Below are 16,420 nucleotides of genomic sequence, written 5' to 3'. Positions count from 1 at the left end.
ATAGTGATGAAGATATTATTACTTTTGGTTATATCCCATTTTATGCTATAGTAGTATAGTTCTAATTCTTAGGCATTCTTCTTTATTTTGGGTCAGAATCTATCCCTTGTCTTCTTGGTTGACAAACAACAACAACAACAATGACAACAACAACACTCCACAAAACTAGCCGGGCATGGTGGCATGTGCCTGTAGTTCCAGCTATTCAGGAGGCTAAAGTGAGAGGATTACTTGTAGTGAGCTGAGATTGAGCTGCTGCATTCCAGCCTGGGCATTAGGGTGAAACTCTGTCTTAAAAACAAACAAACCAACAAACAAACAAAAAATTGAAAAATGAACACTTAAACATCCTGTTTGCTAGTAGAAGGTTATTGGAATCCCAGTTATTCCATGCATATTCTTTACACCTTAGGGTACAAAGTGAAAACAGAAACTCTGGAGAGTAAGAAAATTCAAATCTGAGCTTCAGAGAAGTTATGAAATACAGGATCTACTGTGGAGTAAGGCACCTGGAAGAAATAACACTGTATTTTTATATTTTTATCCCCCACCCCACCCTTGGTTTAGGAGGTGTAAATAAATAGGAAAATTAAAAATGACCTCTGGCTAGGACAGTTAGTGGTTGTAGTAGTTGTTGTTGTTGTTGTCATTTTTGTGTATGTATGCATGTGTGTGTGCAGCTGGGGAACCAGAGAAGGATATCGCAAAAAGGAAAGAGAAAACCCCAATCATTTTATTTTTGTCATCTAGGAAGATGAAATTCTGCTGCCACTTCTCCCTCCTCTCCTCACCCCACACTTATATTGAGCAGCTAGAGCCATCTCTTATTTTTTTTTTTCCGGATATCCAGCTGCCCCTCTGAGCCAGAGGCTTTGGTGAGAAGCAATGGCTCATTGCTCAGGCCCAGCAGGAATTCCCCCCATCCCCCACCTCTGCCACCTCCCTATGGCTCCTCTTGCTGAGTGGCTTGAAGAGGGCTCTTTATGTTTAAGGAAAATGGGGGCAGAAATGAACAGTTTATGGAAAATGATGAGTAACATCTGAGTTGAAGTCAGAGGCCCAGAAATCAAACAAGACAGGTGCAACACTTTGGGGCTTACTGAAATTTCTGCTGTACAAGATCTTGAGACCATTAGGGAAATAAATCTCAATTATGTTAAACCTATCAAGACCTTGAACAAATGCTTTCCTTTTTACAGATGTCTGTCTCCTTGACTGTAAAATGAGTAGGTGGGATTGAGATGGAATCTAAAGTCTTTTTCAGCTCTTACTGTTTGAGAATCTAAGCTTGGTGTTAAATTTAAAAAGTTCAAAATCAGGTTTGAGCTGAGAGTAGGGGAAGAGAGACTGTGTTGTTATTAAAACTCTTTGTAAAATCCTTTTGAAAATATTCACCCTGAACTTGAAAGGGATTTACTTTCTCAAACATTGGCAAAGCTTTCAAACCAAAGGACTTCCTTCCAGTATATAAGGTGGAGGAAGCTGTGTGTGACAGACAAAAGTGAATGCTTTATGTTTAGATGGGTTTGAACACATCTAAGACAACTATTACTTTGATAAAAAAGTCTTTCAGGGGGAATTACAGAGATGAAAGCACAAATTTGTATACCATAAGCTTATGGAGTGTGTTTTACTAACTTAGATATTGTTACAGAAGCAATATTAATCAAAAGAATCATGTTCATTTAGAACAAAATCTGTAGAAGGTACACGATTGATCCCTAAGGATATTAAAACACTACTAGTGATCGGAAAGGAGAAACCAAAAAGTAATTGATCCTCTAGTTTGATGAATTTAATTTTTATAATGAAATCTTTTATTGTTCTCTAATTGCTGATCCTCAACAAATTCTTGTAATTTCTCTCTTTGCCACCATTATTAAGCAATAGTTTTGGTTAACCAAATATGCTAATCAATGAAGACCTGTCATATACATCACGCATAGATCATCAATTGAAAATAACTTTTAAAAAAGAAAATATACATTGGTGCCTTGTATTCATTCAGCAAAATTGGGGTGCTTTTAGCAAAAGAAGAGATAATTGGTGTTAGGCAAATAAAACAAAAACAATCTTGCAGAAATGCAAAACTAACATGTTCATTTTAAAGCGGCATAGTAGTGAGGAACTATTGTAGTAAATTAGATTTGAGCAGATGCTTAGGGTTTAAACCAAGGCAGGATAGTAGAAACGGAGAGGAGACTCATTTGAAAGATATTCAGGAGGTGAAATTCACTGGACCTCACAGAGGTGGTAGGGACAGAGTAGGAGAAGGAGAGAGAGGAATTAGAGAGGTTTCTTAAGATTTCTGTCTTGGAAGACTGGGTGAAGGCTAGTGCCACCCCCAGAGGCAGAGTCTATGGAAGAGAAAGATTGCTTTGGGTAAAAGATGACAAATATTTCTTGACATTTTGCATTTCAGATGTATATGGGCATCCTTGAAGTGAAATACCTATTAGGCAGATAATATCCAGCTGTATGAACACATGAGTAACAGTGAAAGTTACAGGCATCGATGGGATTTCCAAGGGACACCACAGAATGGGAAAACAAACTGGTATCACCAGGGATACCCCATTAAGGAGACAAAATAGGGTATATCAGAGTATTAGGAGGCAAACCTAGAGAAGGGAGTTTCTTGAAAGTTAAGGGAAAAAGATTTTCCAGAGGAAGGAAAGATCAACAGTGCAAATATCCCAGACAGCTCAAGCAAATTAGGGATGCAAACATTAACTCTTAGAGGGGAGCATCTTTTTTCTAGTCCTCCAGTTTCTGTGACGGGCCGTTTCCCCATATACTCTACGTCTACTTCCTCATCTCTTTCTTGGGCCTTAGGTAATTGCTATTGGTCTATTTTTTTCTTGATTGGAGCTTACTATTAACAAACATGATCACTGGAACAGGGTTATAGTTGGACTCTTTCTCCTTCCCCTTCTACTTAGAATAGTGAGACAGAAACCTGGGTTAAGAGTATTTGCAGTCTTGGATCCAAGAGTGTAGAGAGTTAATAAGCTCATTTGGCTCTCACATCTAAGCCACATTTCTTCAGTGTTGGTAATATGGTTTGGATGTTTTCTCTCCAAATCTCATGTTGAAATGTGAGCTCTAGTGTGGGAGGTAGGCCTAGTGGTAGGCGTTTGGGTCATGGAAGTGTATCCTTCATGAATGTCTTCATTGCCATCCCCATAGTAATGACTGAGTTCCTGCTCTGGCAGTTCAGCTCTGGTAGTTCACACAAAAGCTGGTTGTTTAAAGGAGTCTGGCACCTCCTTTTCTCTCCCTTGCTTCCTTTCTCATCATGTGACACGTTGATTTCTCTTCACCTTCTACTATGATTGTAAGCTTCCCAAGGACTTCAGCAGAAGCAGATGCCGGCACTATGCTTCTTGTACAGCCTGCAGAACCGCTAGCCAAATAAACCCCCTTTCTTTATAAACTTCCCAGCCTCAGATATTCCTTTATAGCCATGCAAACAGACTAATAGAGAAAGCTTCATTCTTTTTTTTTCTTTCTCTTTTGATGCAGAAATCAGGGAAAGAGCGTGCTGTTCATCGTGCCTCACCAAACCCTCTGATGATAAGCAGTAAACTTGGCAAATATGACTTCTTGTTGTTGTTTTTGGCCAGATTTCAGAGTGCTGCAGAATAAGTGAAAGAAGAGGAAATAGAAGTTGTGAATAAATATACCCTTTTAGGAAAAGTGAATATGAGGAAGAAGAGGCTTGCTAAGGGAGATGTAATGTCATAGGAGACCATTTATTTTTAAGATCAAAGGTCACATGTTTGATTGTAGCATTTGTTATAGATGTTTGATTGGGAAAGAAGCCAGGGTGAAGATTTAGGAGAAAAGAAGTAATAGAGTAGAATTAAAGTCTCTGAGACTTTGGGGGAAATTTTAGAACACAGCCTGGGAATGGGCCATGGTTAGAGAGAGTAACAGCACTTCCTTTGAGATTGAAGGGGCTAAAAATGGATAAGTTTGGTAGAGATTGGTTATCTATGGTCTTTTGGGGGAGTTGATGGAGGACAGAAAGTGGATAACTAGGTATTGAGGGAGTTCATACATTGTTATGAATATGTATCAGAGAATTATAGAATATGAAACTGTAGCATTGAAAAAGACTTTGAAAGTTGTTGAAGATTGGGATATTGGTACCAATTCTTCATTTCCTGTGACAGTATATTGATACCATTTGCTGTGTAGTATTACCGTGCTTTTCTATTGGGGATAGAATGTAGATCTTTGAAAATGGGCTTTGCCATGTGACTTGCATTGGACATTGAGATGCTAGAAGATATGATGTGAGCAGGAGCCTTATATGTGCTTGTGTTTGGCTTCATCACCACGACTCGGACATTCCATGAACAGCCACCACTTTTTCATTCTGGACTCCAGAATGAACATACACAAAGCAGAACTTATTTCAACCCAAAGGTGTGGATCCCAATGAATACCCTTTAAGGAGATGTACCAAACAAATATGGGCATATAGGGAGGGCAGAGGTGGAGGTCATTTTCAGCTGGCAAGCAAGCTCATGAAGATTTAGAAGCCATTGAATTGACCAGACTCAGTGTTCCTCTGTCTAGTCACTAGATCCATAAATGTTAAAAGGTAGTGGTGGTCGTGACAGCAATTCTAACTCTCTGATCTCTGGATTGTAGTTATGATGGAAGTTCTTCAAATTGGCTAAGTGGCGGCTTCTGGACTTGTTGCACATTATTCTTCCTTCCACCATTTCTGTCTGCACTAAATTCTCTGTTTTAAATCTTTTTCTGCTTTAAATGTCTACAGTGAGTTCTGTTTCCTACATTGAACCCTGACTGACTCACTCTGTAAACCTTCCTCCTTCCATTTATTTTTGGTGTATGCGGATTTCAGTGCTACCCATAGTGTGGTCTCTGGTTGGCCAACTGTTTGCAACCAGTTTGCATCAGGATGTAAATTAATTTAGCCATTAAGCATGCTTTTCAATTCATCTGATTTATGTATTTGTTTATTTATTTTGGTAGCAAGACTTGCTCATAGAAGAAAGTAGTGTGTTAGTTTCTATTCCATCACAGGTTCCTGATCTCATTGTGAATGGGTACTTGGAGCATCACTGGCTTACTCAAAGGTCACACACAGTCCACATATTCTGTATTTTCTTCCTCTAGGCATTAAAATGGCTTCTTCTTATTTTGTTTTTGTAGATATTTCAGTTTTATCCCAGGGAGCACATGTGTCCTGGCATTGGATTACCTCTCTGTAATGAAAATTATTTTAAAAAATTATGTGACTTTTTAGAAGTCATTTTTGCTTCTTATTTTAAAATAATTTTTAAGTAATTACTTCTTCCATTAACAAAGAAATGCATACCCATGATAAAAGTTCCAGCACTTTCATTAAAGTTTAAGCACAGAATAATATAATATAAAAAGAAAAAATTTATCTACCTCCCCAATTTCTTAATCAAATTATCTACGGTAACCATTAACAGTATTTTTATATAAAAAGCTGTTTGTTTCAGTGGAAATAGTCCTCGCCAACCTCAGTTAAGCTTCACAACTACAGTTGTGCCTTTACTTTCCTCACCCAACATAGACAATGTGAATTTTTTTATTGCATGTCATTGAGATTTTTATCACAATGACCTTTATATGAACCAAAGCACCAAGTAGACTTGGTCTCTACGCTATTGCCTCAGGATAGGGATTTAATTTTAACATCAGTTTTTGATCATATTAGAAATATCTATCTCAACAAGGCAAATGACACTTATTTCGTTCAAATGTTTAAACAATTCCCATTATGAGTAAGATATTGGAATTGGGGACCTAGATATTCAAATTTCTGTTTGAAATGTTAGCATGGTTAGACTTGAAACATAAATTATTTTAGCTACTTTTGTCCTTCTATTCTAAACAATGACAAAGTTTATTTCCATGCAAAAGACAATACAATTCCGATGATTTCCCTTAATAACTTAAAACATTGTTTTCTTTTCAAAAAATATATGCACTATTTCTTTTTGTTGTTTTTCTCAATTGAGAAGATACATTTCGATCTTCAGATGTGTGTTTTAAGTTAATAGTCTTGGTTTGGGTAATCGTAGTGGAACATCAACTTTAAATGTGTGGTCATAATCATAGGGACTACCAAAGTAATCATGCACAATATTACTTTCATAGGTTTGGGAAAAATGGACTGAATTTTCTGAGCTCACCACTTGTCAGCACAGAATGCTTTAAAACAACATAAAGCAAAATGTTGCCAAGTATTTCAATAAAAAATAACCTAAAGTAATCAGGGGGAAAATATCTGCTTATGTAAAATACAATGTGGAATGCCTACCCTTTGAGAGTTCTTAAAGATTCCACCTTCACAATTTATATGATATTAAACACTGATGTGCTACGTAAATTGATTTGACTGATATCCTTTTTCATTCAAAGATGCCCTGTTGAATTCTCTTTTGGCCCTTAGAAATGCTGCACTGAAGAGACTTCAAGGTTTTAATGGAAATGCCATTTCCCGTAAGAAAATTGAATTTTAAATCTAACTATCCTACTTACTAAGTACAAGATATTGGGCAAGTTACTTTACTTTTAAATGCTTCACTTTTTTTCTCTGTAGAATTTTGGGTTGAAATGCCCATCACAAAGGGCTATTATAAAAGTGAGATTGAATGATGGTATAAAGCCAAGAGTATGATGCCTCTTCCATAGTAGTTGCTTAGTTAAGTGTTAACTCTCCTCTTCCTCCTCTGTCTTTGGCCTTGGAGATTAGCTGAGATGCTAAAGAGAGAAGTCCTATTTTATTAATATGTATGTACTGGATAGTGAAGATAAATATCTCAGAGGTGAAGAGGCCTCAGGTTACAAAATCTGTGTTTGTGTTTTAACAATTAGTGGTGATGAACATGTTCTTTCAGTCCTCTTGGTGTATGTATGAAACATCACATTTGGAGAAAACATTAGAAGTCCAGATTTGCATGAGAATCCTGACTTAACTGACACTCTTGCACTCTCCATGATAGGCCCTGATCACAGGGTCCTTTGTTACATTTCAAAGGTGGATCTTTAAAAAAATATCTCTATTGAGGCATCGTTTATTTCACAAAAGTCACCCACTTTAAAAAATGATTCAATTATTTTTAGCATATTTATAAAACTATCATTGAAATCAGTGTTAGAACATTTCTACCACTCCCAAACTCTTCCTTGTACCTATTTGCAGTCAGTACCTGTTCTCACATCCAGCCCCAGGATAACACTCATCTATTTTATGTCTTTTTAGATTTACCTTTTTCAGAGGTTAATTTTTCTGGAGGCTTTATTCACTTGGATTCACATTGGTTGGAAGAATGCATGAGACCAGATTTGTTGGTAGTACTGACACAGTAATTGCTGTTGGCTTCCTGGTGATGGAAATGAGCTTCTTTGCAGCTGCTCTGGGAGCTCCCAGTCTTATTGATGAGAAATAGTACCAGAAACCAACTAGCCTGGTACCTGTATCAGTCAGGGTCCAGGCAGGAAACAGAAACCACTGCAATCATTTTAACAGAAAGAATTTAATATAAACAATTGCCAAAGGGCATCGAATAATTGAAAGATAAACAGAATTAAAGTATTATAGAAGGGTACAACAGCAGGAATTAACTACCAGCTCCTGGGTTGAGAAACAAAGGCAAATAATGGAATTATCACAATTTAGAAGTTTGGAGGAGGGTATCTCTGGGGTTGGGACCCATGAACTTGAGGGGGTAGGGACAGACAATTGGTCCGGATATTTCTTAGTGAATGTGATGGGACTGGTCTGCATGTGTTTAAAAAAAAAAAAAAACCTGCAAGTTAGATTGAATTAAATTTAAATTCTGCTACTGGAACAACAACTGCTTCTGAAGTCATTGTTAAGATGATGCTGAAAGGAAACAGACCTCAGTGAACATCTTTCTTTTCCTCTGGCAGAATTTAATGGGGAGCAGAGGGCAAAGCAGAAAGGTGGTTCCCAGAGCCTGAGATTGATCATAATATTGAAAGACACAGTCCTACAGGCTATATTCCCAAATGTTGAAATCCCAAAGATCAAAATCTCTAAAGTTTAAAATTCCTGGTGTCTAAAATCCTGATAATCATAGTCACAAGACAGTTGCATCATGTTAGGCGGAGCTATTACCTTGTTACTGTCCTTACACAGAAGAAAATGGATTTCAATTGAATCCCCAAACCATAATGACAGATTTGGAACTAGGAATGACCAAGGCTGCTGAAAGAGAATGTGAAAGTATTACCAGTAAGGTGTGTTTTTTCCATTCAGCCCAAAGCATTTGGCAGAAAATTCAGATGAGTTGATTGACCATGATCTACAGCAACGACAAAAACTTCAGTTAAAAAATGCATCATTTGCCCGCATTGACATTCCTTTCAGCAGATGACATTTCAGGAACTTTTAATAAATTAAAGCCACATTTGTTGAGGAAGCCAGCAAAGCTACTGGCTGGTTCAAAAATAATTATATGCATGGTAGGATAAGAAGACACTTATACAGTGGTGTTACTATTTGATCACTAGTATTATTTCTGCCAAATTGGTCTATGTATAAATGCATGTAGAATGGATTTCTACATACCCAAAACAACATAGAAGCATGACACTGAAGGTAGGAAGATTTAATAGGGAATGCCTGTTTTGGTGTATATGGAATCATAGAAGAATTTTGAAAAGAGCAGCACCATGTAGAAAATGAATATTCTCTGAGGAAGGCCAAGTCCTAAAAGAAAAAAAGCAGTTGTTCATTGTGATACAAGACTTCAATGTATATTTAATGATCATGAAATCCAGCCATCCCTTAGTGAACTATCTCCATGCAATTGCCCATAATTTTCCCTGTAATACACTATTTCATATGTCAGATTTCCTTTTTAGTTTTTCCTTTTCTTTTTCTCACTATTTTAAATTTTCAAAATATCTCTTACAATTTGCTATGCTACATATTTTATCTTGCATTATTTTCAATACTGGAAATATAAATTATGTAAGGACTTTTAGAGAGTTCTAATTTGTTTTATGCATTTTTTTTTTTTTGCAAATTTGACTTCATGAAAGTGCTTTATCACAATGTGACTTTGTTTGCAAGCTTTGTGTATGTATGTAAAAATGTTGGAACTTTCTCAATAAATAAAGATATGTCCATACATCTGCATTTGTGTAAGATACAATTTCTCAAAATCTTGGCTCTTTAGACAACTGCATATGTGGCGGTGATTCATCACAACTTTTGCTCCATCTGATCAGAAGACTTGGGTTTTTAGTCATGGTATTTCAGATGACTGTAGCTATAAAGCTAGGTATACATATTACCAACTATAGTGATACGTGTTTATACATTTCAATTTTTGACTCATTTCTTTGTGAGTACAGTTCACCTGCTCATAACAGTCATACCCATGTGACTGTCATTGGTATACCTGAGTGCTTATGCTTGCAAAAATATGTATGTTATTTTGACTACTTTATTGTGTAAAGTGATCTATGAAGTGTTTTGTCATGTTTTTAAATTTTTCGAATAAGTCTCCTTTAAAACACAAATACATATCTTTTAAAGAAATTTAAAATTATTTTTCCCAGAATTATATTTTTGGACTTGTGATCTTTCAGGTTTTTGACATTTGAGATTATGGTGTTTGGGAATTGTGTCCTTCAGGATTATCAGCAGCTCCTAAAATCCACCATTCAGCCCATTACAATGTTCTATAGAGCTGATTCTTTAACCTATGGACCTCCAGTTGCAGTTTCCCGCTAGTACCTTGATACAAATCATATCTCACAGAATTAATATAAAATAAAAACTGATTTATGTTTTTCAAATATTTTAACTAAACATGCATAATTAGATATGTCATGGGCCAAAGTTGGCTGAGTTAATAATTCTTGAACAAGGTAAATGAGTTTGCATTTGAGTCAATGTTGAGATTGTACACCTATTATTCTGAATAAATGGTTATAAAAATGATGGAGAGTAGCAATTATAAAAATTATCTTTTCTCCTGGAAAATGGAGTTTGTATCTGTAACAAATCCATTTTAAAATAATTTGTTCAGATTTCCTTTCCTCTCTATTTATGCATTCTTCTGTCTCCATTCACCATTTATATCATATTCCAAAACAATTTAAAAATTATCAATGTATTACAGTTATTGTGCTAAGCATTAACGAATGAGATATTTTAGTCCTTATTTTACAATTCAGGAAATCAAGAGTTAGGAACTATAAATAATATTCGTTGAGGGATTACTTTGTAAAGGGCAAGGTTGATTCTAAAATTCAGGTTTGTCTGATTTCAAAGCCTGTATATTCCATGCTAATTTTACTTTAAAATTAAAATTTAATTTTATTATTGTCTTTTAGAGACCAGGTCTTGCTCTGTTGCCAAGGCTGGAGTGCAGTGGTGCAATTATAGCTCACCAGCAATCTTGAACTCCTGGATTCAAGTGATCTGCCCACCTCATCCTCCCTAGTAGCTGGTACTACAGGTGAATGCCACCACACCAGAGTAATTAAATTTTTTTTTGTTTTTGTAGAAACAGGATCTCACTGGTCTTAAACTCCTGGTCTCAAGCAATCCTCCTGCCACTGCCTACCAATGCACTGGAATCACAGATGTGAGCCATAGTGCCCAGCCCATACTATTTTTATGTTTATATTCTACATCTTGTTTATGAAGTTCCAGACATTGGTATACTTCAGTAATTCAATGTCTCAGTTTTCCACAGATGCAGGCATTGAGAATCAAAATATACAGTTTTCACCTATCTAAAATTCATGCTTTGCTTGATAGATTTCTTGTTTAATCTTTCATCCAAAAATGCCAACTTGGAATCATCTTTTTTTCATCTGAGTTCAAAATTTCCTTGATATTCAAGGTTTCCACAAGCTCCTCATTGAGCTATCCTTAACAATCCAAAGGAACAATACACATTTGCTACCTCCTCATTAATACTTACCTATTCAAAGGCATTGTATTGATGAGTTTGGGTGTATTATCCCTGTGTATGGTGTGAGAGACGTGGTTCCTCTTTAACATAGTATCTTTTCTGAGGGAAGATAAAAGGGATTATCTATCTCTAGGCTGTTTGGAAAGTTCATTATTTTTCTAAACTCTGAGTAAATTAAAACTCAGATTTTCCACAATTACTTGTCCTCACATGTTTTCTATAAACAAACTTCATTTATAATGCATCTTCCTGGATGGATGGACAATATAAACACCAACACTGTTTCACCAATGTTTTCAATCATCCTAATGCCTAACAGAGTGATCAATAAATATTTGTTGAGTAGACATGTACATGAATAAATTATTTTCCCCTCTGTCAATTTGAAAAAAAAATCATTTAATCTAGTAATACCTTACCTATCTGTTGTCTTGCTGGGAATATTGAAACTCAAAAATCTAAAACTAAAGTTACTGTATGTGTTTGTTTAGTAGGTGTGGCAAGTGATCTAGGTTTGCTTTATTTTTATCACTTTGTCCATTTTGCAACTTTGTCATTTGTTTGAAAAGCCAATGCCAAACATTTGAACTTAAAATGATTGGAAAGTACAATTCAACAATAAAAAGCCAATAACCAAATTAAAAAAAAGAGGGCAATAGATTTGAATAAACATTTCTCCAAAGAAGGTATACTAATAAGTACATGAAAAGTCGATCAGCATCATTAGTCATTAGAGAAATGCAAATCAAACTACAATGAATTCCCCTTCATACCTACAATGATGGCTGTAATACAGAAAATGGAAAACAAATGTTGGTGAGGATGTTGAGAATTTGAAACCCTTGTATGTTGCTGGTGTGAATGTGAAATGATGCAGCAACTGCACAAAATTGGCCATTCCTCAAAACTTAAAAATAGAATTGTCATATGATCTAGCAATTCCACTTCTAGATATATACAAGAGAACTGAAAACAGGTGTCCAAACAGAAACATCTATATGAGTGTTCATAATAGCATTATTAATAATATTCAAAAGCAACCCAAATGTCCAGCAACTGATAGATAAAAAACAATGGTATGCCCATACAATGGAATATAATTCAGTCATAAAAGGTACTTCTATACAGATGGACCTTGGAAACATGCTAAGTGAAATAAGCTAGACACATAAAGCCACATCTTGATCAAGCTCATTTACATGAAATATCCAGAATAGGCAAATCTATAGAGGCAAAAAGGAGATTAGTTGTTTTTAGGGCCTGAGAGGGAGAGAGGAAACAGGGAATGGTTGCTTAATGGGCACAGAGTTTTTTTGTGTGGTTACAAAAACGTTTTGGAATTAGATAGTGGTGATGTTGGCATCACATAGTAAATGCACTAAATGTCACTGAATTGTACACTTAAAGGGAAGCCCATCAGACTTACAGCAGATCTCTCGGCAGAAACTCTCCAAGCCAGAAGAGAGTGAGGGCCAATATTCAACATTGTTAAAGAAAAGAATTTTCAACCCAGAATTTCATATCCAGCCAAACTAAGTCATACAATGGAGGAAATAAAACTTTACAGACAAGCAAAATGCTGAGATTTTGTCACCAATTTGGTGGCCTGCCCTACAAGAGATCCTGAAGGAAGCACTAAACATGGAAAGGAACAACAGGTACCCAGCCATTGCAAAACATGTCGTAAAGTCCATCGAGGCTATAAAGAAACTACATCAACTGAAGGAAAGCAAAATAACCATAGCTAATATCATAATGACAGGATCAAGTTCACACATAACAATATTAACCTTTAAATGTAAAATGGACTAAATGGTCCACTAAAGACACAGACTGGCAAATGATAAAGAGTCAATACCCGTATCTGTAGGGAGACCCATCTCACATGCAGAGACACATAGGCTCAAAATAAAGGGATGGAGGAAGATCTACCAAGCAAAATGAAACAAAAAGCAGGGGTTGCAAATCCTGTCTCTGATAAAACAACAGACTTTAAACCATCAAAGATCAAAAGAGACAAAGAAGGCCAAGCATAATGGTAAAGAGATCAATTCATCAGGAAGAGCTAACTATCCTAAATATATATGCATCCAAATACAGGAGCACCCAGATTCATAAAGCAAGTCCTTAGAGACTTACAAAGAGACTCACCTGCCAATAATAATGTGGAGACTTAACACCCACTGTCAACATTGTGACAGACTTAGACAGAAAGTTAACAAGGATATCCAGGAATTGAACTCAACTCTGCACCAAGCGGACCTAATAGACATCTACAGAACTCTCCACCTCAAATCACCTGAATACATTCTTCATACATAGGAACAAAAGCACTTCATGTTCAAAAACACCAAAAGCAATGGCAACAAAAGCCAAAACACAAATGGGATCTAATTAAACTAAAGAGCTTCTGCACAGCAAAAGAAGCTACCATCAGAGTGAACAGGCAACCTACAGAATGGGAGAACATTTTTGCAATCTACTCATCTGACAAAGGGCTAATATCCAGAACCTACAAAGAACTCAAACAAATTTACAAGGAAAAAAACAAGCAACCCCATCAAAAAGTGGGCAAAGGATATAAACAGACACTTCTCAAAAGAAGACATTCATACAGCCAACAGACACATGAAAAAATGCTCATCATCACTGGCCATCAGAGAAATGCAAATCAAAACCACAATGAGATACCATCTCACACCAGTTAGAGTGGCAATCATTAAAAAAATCAGGAAACACCAGGTGCTGGAGAGGATGTGGAGAAATAGGAACACTTTTACACTGTTGGTGGGACTGTAAACTAGTTCAACCATTGTGGAAGACAGTGTGGTGATTCCTCAAGGATCCAGAACTAGAAATACCATTTGACCCAGCCATCCCACTACTGGGGATATACCCAAAGGATTATAAATTATGCTGCTATAAAGACACATGCACACGTATGTTTACTGCAGCACTATTCACAATAGCAAAGACTTGAAATCAACGCAAATGTCCATAAGTGACAGACTGAATTAAGAGAATGTGTCACATATATACCATGGAATACTATGCAGCCATAAAAAAGGATGAGTTTGTGTCCTTTGTAGGGACATGGATGCAGCTGGAAACCATCATTCTCAGCAAACTATCACAAGAACAGAAAACCACATACCACATGTTCTCACTCACAGGTGGGAAATGAACAATGAGATCACTTGGACACAGGAAGGGGATCATCACACACCAGGTCCTATTGTGGGGAGGGGAGGGGGAGGGATAGCATTAGGAGATACACCTGATGTGAATGACGAGTTAATGGGTGCAGCACACCAACATGGCACAAGTATATGTACATAACAAACCTGCACATTTTGCACATGTACCCTAGAACTTAAAGTATAATTTTAAAAATCAAGAAAGAATGTAAAATAATAAGTCTGTGAGATCTTTACTTTTAAAATGTTTTCCAATTTGACCCCTCTACTCTTCCCCATCATTTCTCACCTCAACCCTTCTTTGATTCCCTGTTTTTTTTTGGATAATGTAAATTCTTTGGCGTGATGTCTAAGATTCTCCTAAACTGACTTTTGCTTACCTTTTCTATTTCATTTCTTACAACTTTTTGCCTTATGGTTCATCAATACTAGATACACGTAGTTGTCCAACTACATCATTCTGTTCTAATACTTCAAAATTGAATTGAAATTATCTGTTTATATACTTGTTTCACTTCACTCTACATTCCTTAAAGGACTGGCATAGTGAGCATTTAATAAATGTTTATTGAGCTGAAAAAAATTAAATTTTATTATGCATGTTTCAGGTATACAACATGATGGTAAGGGATACATGTAGATAGTAAAATGCTTACTATAGTGAAGCAAATTAAAGTATCTACCATGTCACATAGTTACCCATTTGTTTTTTGTGTTGCAGGAACAATTAAAATTTACTCATTTAGCAAACTTCCAGAATACAATACAGTTTATTGGCTATAGTCCTCATGTTGTACGTTAGGTCTCTAGACTTGTTCATCTTACATATTTGTGACTTTGTGTGCTCTGACCTGCATCTTCACATTTCCTCCTCCTACCCCCTTAACTAGAGTTTTATTCTCTATCTCTGTGTATGTGACTTTTAAAAACATTTTCTAAATTCACTAAACACTTTAGTGAATTTCATATAAGTGTGTGAGTTTTATATGAGTGTGAATTTTACCTTAATTTAGAAAGATGAGTGAACAGAAACTCATTCAGAAAAAAAGGATATTTAAGACAAAGCAAAGGGGGTAACATGAGGAATGGAAGAGCAAACAATGGACTGAAGAATGGACCCATTAATAATAGAACAGGAAGTAAAACACATTTCTTCAGCTGCTCTGCTTTTCCAAGATCTTCAAATAAGACTTGTATTAAAACTCAAAGCCCATAAGGAAAAAAAGGAGAAGGACTTACTGTATATTGGAAAACATGAAATATGAAACACTATTAAAGATAATCTGCTTTTTCTAGTAATAATTAAACAAGTCCCTATATCCTGGTCATTATGGTTGATGTCACCAGTGAACGTTTCTTTTTGGTTAAGTATTTTTCCCTCTTAATAATTTTATAGTCTTATTCACACATATTCACAAGAATTAAAATGACACTGATTTAAATGTGCAGCTTGAAGATATAGAACATATTCCAGTCTAATTTACCTGTCCAGGGGAGACCAAGGTGTAGTCAGAGAAGGACATGATGAAAGTGGTATTAAACATTTAAATTTTGTGAGTTTCCTTTCAAATCCTATTGCTTCATATTTCTGTTTACTCCTGAGCGAATGTGGGAATGCCAAATGCTAAATCAAAACTCCTGTTCCCCATCTGATGTTTCTAGTGTGACTATGGTGAATAGTCTAGGAAGAGGATTTCTGTCTTCCTGAATGCTTTCTCTAGAATTGGATGGCCCTTGGTATAAAGTGGCAAGAGCTAAGTGATTGTCTGAAATTGGATGATGTCAGAAAGCAAGGCTGGGGGCATAATGGTCATGGGCCTGGCTAATCATTAGTGCCTGGAAAGGTCAGACTGGGGCTGACATGCAGCTGGTATGCTCCAGGAGAGCTGTATAAATTGTTAAAATACTGCTTGGTGGTAAATATCTGATGACTGGAGCTTTTTCAGTGTTCTACTACCCTGCTTATAATCTGGAAACCAAAGGTCAATGCATGGCTTAGCAGGGAGCCTCTAGGTCCCTGACCTAGTGCCCTGGCCAGTGCTATTTCTGATGGGCTGCTGCCTGTGCAATACCATATATTAAATATTGTCTCTGAATGGGACCCACTAGAATTGAATTTTTAAGACCCTCGTGTTCCATCCTAACCTTCTCAGTTTATATGTTACCAAATTAGGAAATACATTGCTCCTCGCATCCCACTCCACGCACCCTGGTGTTCAGGGTATCAAGTTTTGATCTTTAATCTGAGTA

General features: G+C 36.3%; 1 long non-coding RNA gene across 2 annotated transcripts; it reads right to left on the bottom strand.

Moving 5' to 3' along the window:
* Positions 1 to 4,965: 4,965 nt before the first annotated feature.
* LOC103881193 lies at positions 4,966 to 16,034 on the bottom strand. 2 transcript variants are annotated; one of them, XR_004177897.1, is made up of 7 exons: positions 15,655 to 16,034; positions 10,983 to 11,072; positions 8,609 to 8,749; positions 8,271 to 8,342; positions 7,283 to 7,525; positions 6,599 to 6,774; positions 4,966 to 5,243 (listed from the first exon to the last, which is right to left on the bottom strand). It is a non-coding gene; the product is annotated as an uncharacterized LOC103881193 (long non-coding RNA). The 2 variants fall into 2 exon arrangements; XR_004177898.1 differs by lacking the exon at positions 6,599 to 6,774 and having other exon boundaries at positions 15,655 to 16,031.
* Positions 16,035 to 16,420: the final 386 nt, after the last annotated feature.

This window comes from Papio anubis, chromosome 13 (assembly GCF_008728515.1).
Source record: "Papio anubis isolate 15944 chromosome 13, Panubis1.0, whole genome shotgun sequence".
Classification (NCBI taxonomy): domain Eukaryota; kingdom Metazoa; phylum Chordata; class Mammalia; order Primates; family Cercopithecidae; genus Papio; species Papio anubis.
This window is presented reverse-complemented; position numbering and strand designations above follow the sequence as displayed.